Raw genomic sequence first — 6,271 nt, 5'->3', positions numbered from 1 at the left:
AAGCGGGAATTTCTTGTACACCGGTCTCGACGGCCCTTGGACGCGCCCCTCGCAGCTACACGGTACTACCCAACCAATGCGCCTATAGAGCTATGCTTCATGACTTCCCAGCACTGACGAAACCCATCGTGGCAACGACACTGTCACGCACCACATCGTCACGACATTGCGGCCCCTTTCACCAGGTCGTTTCTGCATCGCCAAGGCAGAGTTTGAGCACATGAAGGAGCGTGGAATCATATGGCTTTCCAGCAGCCAGTGGGCATCCACCCTGCACCTCATACAGAAGAAAGAAGGTGATTAGCGCCCTTGTGGTGATTATTGGCATCTCAACACACATCTCTCTCCCGCACCTCCACTCCTTCACATGCGAACTCTCAGGGTGCATGATTTTCTCCAAAATTGACTTCGTCAGACCATACCACCAGATCCCCTCGCGAGGACATCCCAAAACAGCTGTAACCACGCCCTTCGGCTTATACGAATTTCTACGAATTCCATTCGGCCTCCGCAACGCCGCCCAGACCTTCCAACGTTTCATGGATAATGTCACCCATGGACTACAGGGTGTTTTCGTCTACATGGATGACATACTCATCGCTAGCAGCAGTTGTGAGGAGCACAAAAACACCTCTACGCCCTCTTCGACTGCCTCCAGGAAGCTGGACTTGTCATCAACCCTGGTAAAAGTCTTTTAAGAGTCACCTCTCTTACTTTCTTAGGTCACACAATTACCGCGGATGGCATCACCCCAGCTCAGGAAAAGGTCAGCAGCATCAGGCTGTTCCCTAGACCAACAACCAAGAGACATCTTCGTAAGTACCTCGGTATGATAAATTTCTTCAGGAGGTTCATTCCCAGGTGTGCATCTCTACTGGCTCCCCTACAAATACTCCTCAACTCATCCAGGTCAGGACGCGGCAGAGATATTACCTGGACCCCTGAGGTGACCAAAACTTTCAAAATCAGCAAAGATGCCTTAGCCTCAGCGACCCTCCTCAACCACCCGCAACAGGGGGCAAGGCTCAATATAGCCGTTGACGCCTCGGACACCACCTCAGAGCCGTTCTGCAGCAAGATCCAGGTAATTGTTGGCAGCCCTGGCTTCCTTTTCGCAGACTCTCAGCCCTCAGCAAAATCGATACAGTGCCTTCAGCAAAGAACTCCTTGCGGTCTACACTGCCATCAAGCGCTACCGGACATACGTCGAGGGCAAAGTGTAAAAGGCTATGCGTACTTAGTACAGTGGCTGACAGGGACGCAAAACACACGTAAAGGGGTGAACACACGCTACGACGACGCTACGACTGGTCTAAAGGGGTTAAGAGCGCCACGCGGTGTCGGGGCAGCCCGCCCGGAGGGAGGCAAGGGCGGAGCTGACCTTAGCGCGCTAGTAGCTGGCTACGTACTCCCCGGAGGGAGGCGAGAGCTGACCCTACCGCGTCGGTAGCTTCACACGAACTCCCCCGGAGGGAGGCGAGAGGTGACCCTACTGCGTCGGTAGCTTGGAACGAACTCCCGGTCAAACGAGGTCACATTTTATATCTGACCTCGTTTGACCGGGAGTTCGTTCCAAGCTACCGACGCGGTAGGGTCAGCTCTCGCCTCCCTCCGGGGGAGTACGTAGCCAGCTACTAGCGCGCTAAGGTCAGCTCCGCCCTTGCCTCCCTCCGGGCGGGCTGCCCCGACACCGCGTGGCGCTCTTAACCTCTTTAGACAAGTCGTAGCGTCGTCGTAGCGTGTGTTCACCCTTTTACGTGTGTTTTGCGTCCCTGTCAGCCACTGTACTAGAGTACGCATAGCCTTTTACATTGTAAAAGGCTATGCGTGTGTGAGTGACAGCTATCGTTAATGAGAGGGAAGCGAGAGTGACCTCACACAGAGAATGAATCACAAACACGAATATTAGCGTTCACTATAATAAAACTGAAGTAAATTAGCAATGCTAGCTATTTAAGATTATTTCAACTACCACATTGAATTCAACATATAATGATATGCGACAGAATGTACGCATGAATGAATGGTGACATGAAAAAAATATTCGCCAATTTTTTTTTTTATCAAGCAAATCTTCTCGGGGTCAGAAATCTGAACTGCCGAGGTACATGTCTAGCTTTGCACGTCAGACTTCAATAAAACTCAATAACGGGGGGATCCTATACCCAAATGCCGTATATGACTGAAGCGACTCGAGCCAGGAATATAATATCTGCTCTCTTCTGCGTATCTGTAATGGGCGCTCGCAAAATTCCCGAAGGATAAATTTTCACGAATCACACAAACGCTTGGGGGGTACCCAAAACATGCAAGCGACTTCAAGAGGGTGAGAAAGGTGTGATTAATAAGCGAATAATGATTCTAGCTTAAACCCTAGTCCTACATTAATTAACGGACGTAACCGCGGGTCACACCGACTCAAGGGACCCGAAAAAAAGAATAACTTACTCTCGTACGACGGAGCGCAGATCTATTAGGCTTTTCACAACCCGGGCCAAATCGGGCTTTCCGTGCACTATGATATGGGGGAAACTACGCTATATCCAAATAACAATTTTGTTCCCTGCTTCGCTATAGCGCCGATAGAACGTTCCCCAAAAAGCAATGTAACAATGATTATTTTGCTCCAAATTAGAGGGAACCAAGGGTCATCTGACCCTACCCCCGCCACCAACCTTGAAAAGAGAAAGTGATGTAGGTCAAGCGGGAAAATGACCTTTTTCCCAAGTGCCACAAGCGATGAAAAGGGGGGTTTTGGTCGGGTCCCGAGGGTTGGGAAGAGAAAAATGAAATGTATCTTTGATAAGATAAATTACGAACGCTTTAAATTCGTTGCAGATAAAAACAATTAAATCTTAAAAAACGAGAAAAATAATTAATTACTTATAACGACCGATTTTCAGTTTATTGATCACATACTCGATCGCACGGAAATGCGATCTGGGGTTTGGAAGAATAGTGGAGAACGTGCCATTTGCTTCATTAGCACTTTTAACCCCAAAAAAAAACAAAGGCTTAACACATGTATGGGAGAAGAAGGGAAAAGAAATAAGAAAGGGGCCCAAAGTGTACTTACGTGTTTTTTTTTTTTAGCCATGTCTTGAAGCGGTCGAGCGGATTTTCTTCGGGGTGGTGTGTCCGTGGTTGCATGCAAAAGGATGCAACGGCCCCGCTGCCACCACTTTGTAAAAGGCTATGCGTACTTAGTACAGTGGCTGACAGGGACACAAAACACACGTAAAGGGGTGAAAAACACGCTACGACGACGCTACGACTGGTCTAAAGGGGTTAAGAGCGCCACGCGGTGTCGGGCAGCCCGCCCGGAGGGAGGCAAGGGCGGAGCTGACCTTAGCGCGCTAGTAGCTGGCTACGTACTCCCGGAGGGAGGCGAGAGCTGACCCTACCGCCGTCGGTAGCTTCACACGAACTCCCCCGAGGGGGGCGAGAGGTGACCCTAAACTACCCACCGCACTAAAGTCCAGCTCCGCCCTCTCTCCGGGCAGCTGACCGTGACCTCCGCGCGGCCCGATTATAAACTAGACATGTCTTGTGTGTTTTATACTGGTGGTATCAACTCTCAGAAATAAAAGTCAAGCCGAAAAACCAGTATCAATACCCTGCAAGCCAATGTAATTGGGTTCTATACCCGTTATATCTGGTGGCAGCGGGGGGAAATTGATACTGGTATTCGGCTTGACTCTTTATTTCTGAGAGTTGATACCACGCAGTATAAAACACAAAAGACATGTCTAGTTATAATCGGCCGCGCGGAGGTCACGGTCAGCTCCCCGGGAAAGGGAGGGCGGAGCTGACCTTAGTGCGGTGGTAGCTTACACGAAACTCCGGTCAAAAGAGGTCAGATATAAAATTGACCTCCGCCCTCGCTGAGCGGGTGGTTCTTATTTGGGACCATTTGGATCCACGTGGAAAACAGCCACGTGGCCCACGGGTTTATAGAAATAGAATTATCCACATCCTGTAACAAAATAGAATTATCCACATCTTATAGCCTGTCTTGTGAGATGGCAGGGATAAGGCTGCCCTTTTTGCTCCTGTAGGTGGGGGGTTGTTGTCATGGACATAGAGTAGGCCCCATCTGGACCGCGAGAGATCGGCGCTTTTAGTTCCCCGGTGCCCGTTCCCGGCCAGACAATGGGGCTCGCACCGAATCTAGAATGATAAAAAACAGTAGCTCCCGGGGATCAGCGCCAGCTGTAGCTTTGACGGTGCTGGGGCACGTAATCACGGTGGCATGGGCGATGGGGGGACTGCAGTGTGGAAGCTAGGACGCAGTGAAGGGTCGTGGGCTGTAAGCCGTCAAATGGCGGTTGTGAGTCGAGGGACTTCAGGGTTAAAGACAGGGTAGTGGGCCCGTTGAGCTTGGGCGGTGTTCTGTATAGCCGGAATTTCATCAGCTTTCCAGGCTAGTTGTTCGATGGGGGTAGGACACGGTAGGACGGTTTGAACTGTCACTGGCAGACGCTGGAGGAACATTGAGCGCAGGATATCGGGAAGAAAGTGTGTGTTGGCACAGGCGAGGGTGGGGTTAGATGTGTCTAAGTATCTCCGAGGGAGTACAGCCGTCCGTGACGTTGTCATGAAGAGGGCGCCCCAATGCGCCGCTCGCTGCAGGATTGCTTTGAGGAGTTTGTATGTGTTGTATTTGGGGTTGTGTGAGGTCGCTGACGGAGAGGAGGTCAGGTGAGAGATTTGCACCAGTACTGATATTTAGTAATTGGAGAGGTGACATTGCATAGAAAGGGAAATCCTGTTCCACTTGAGGAACCATTCAGGAAGGCAGGCAATGATGCAGGTAGGCAGTGGCTTTAGGGAGGCTGAGATTCCTCGTTTGTTTTTTCTATCATGTGAACACAATATACAGTATCTCACCCGTTTCTGTGCCTCACGTACCATGTACCAAAAATATTCTTTTTTTCATTTGCCTTTAATTTATTTTTTGTTGAATGTTCAGTGAAATATATAATGTATGTTTATTCTGTTTCGAGTAAACAGTAATTCGTGGAAGAGGGGAGATACACTCAAGATGTTTGAAAAGGGTTCTAAAGTTCGTTTTACTTGTAGCAATAAATGTCTTGGGGTAAAAACAAAAATGAAATGAAAATAAAAGGTTTTTTACACACCATATATGGAAAGTATATATGTAGGTTTTTAACAAATGTACAAAAAACAGATAACGTAATTCCTTTAATAAATCCACAAGTTCCAGCTTCAAGGTCCAGGGTTTCTCCCTAGAAAAGGTCTTGAAATATTCTATTTTATTTAAAGGTCGGAATAGACAACCAAAAAAAAAAGGCTGGAAACAACCAAAAGTAAAAAACTGAATAAAACATTTTAAAATTATTTCAAATATTTACAAAGAAAAAGCATTTCCTCTTGGAAGAGGCAACTTACGAGTGTGGTGGGTGCAATGAGAGTGAGGCCTATCCTTGTACTCTAGGCGTGACGTCACCTTCGACTTACCCTCAGGCAATCTACCATTTAATTTTTCATGCTGAAGAGATAAGATAGTGGCTTTTGGTCTGTTTGTAGGATAAATCCTTGCCATACAGGTTAAACTCTGAATTTATCTATACCCATACAATAGCCAGACATTCCCTTTAGAAAGTGGCATAGTTTACCCCACGGTCAAGTAGTTTCCTGTTTGCATATGCAATGGGCATCTTACAATTGTTCGTTTTTTGTAAGAGTACTGCTCCTAACCCAGTGTTGCTGGCATCTGTACGAAATAAAAGACTTTATGTCATATCTGGCAAAACAAAGTACTGGGTTAGACATGAGACCCGCTTTAGAGACTTGAAACTCTCAATTTTTTGTTTTTCCAGTTAAGTTTGTTTCTGCTGTTCTTTTTAACAGATCACTAAGGGGAGCTGCAGTACTCGCATAGTTTTGTATAAACTTCCGTAATATCCAGTAGTAAACCCAGAAGGACCTAAGTTGTTTTTTGTTGTGGTAATGGCAGAGAGTTAATAGCTTTACCTTTTCTTCAAGCGGTGCAATACAATTATGTCCTATAATACACCAAGGTACTTGATTCTGGAATACCCCAAAATACATTTAGAAGGATTAGCAGTCAATCCATGCTCTTTCCACATCACCCAAATGTTTATACCAATTACTATTATGTATCACGACATTGTCAAAAAAAACAGTCTACATTGATAAGCCGCTTAAAAACTTTGCCATTAACCTTATGAATGTTTGCGCACCAGTTTCAATCCAAAAAGGGATTACTTTCACTGCATTAAACCTT

The sequence above is a fragment of the Penaeus monodon genome, chromosome 18, assembly GCF_015228065.2.
Source record: "Penaeus monodon isolate SGIC_2016 chromosome 18, NSTDA_Pmon_1, whole genome shotgun sequence".
NCBI classification, from domain to species: Eukaryota; Metazoa; Arthropoda; class Malacostraca; order Decapoda; family Penaeidae; genus Penaeus; species Penaeus monodon.
Note: the sequence above shows the minus strand (reverse complement) of the source record.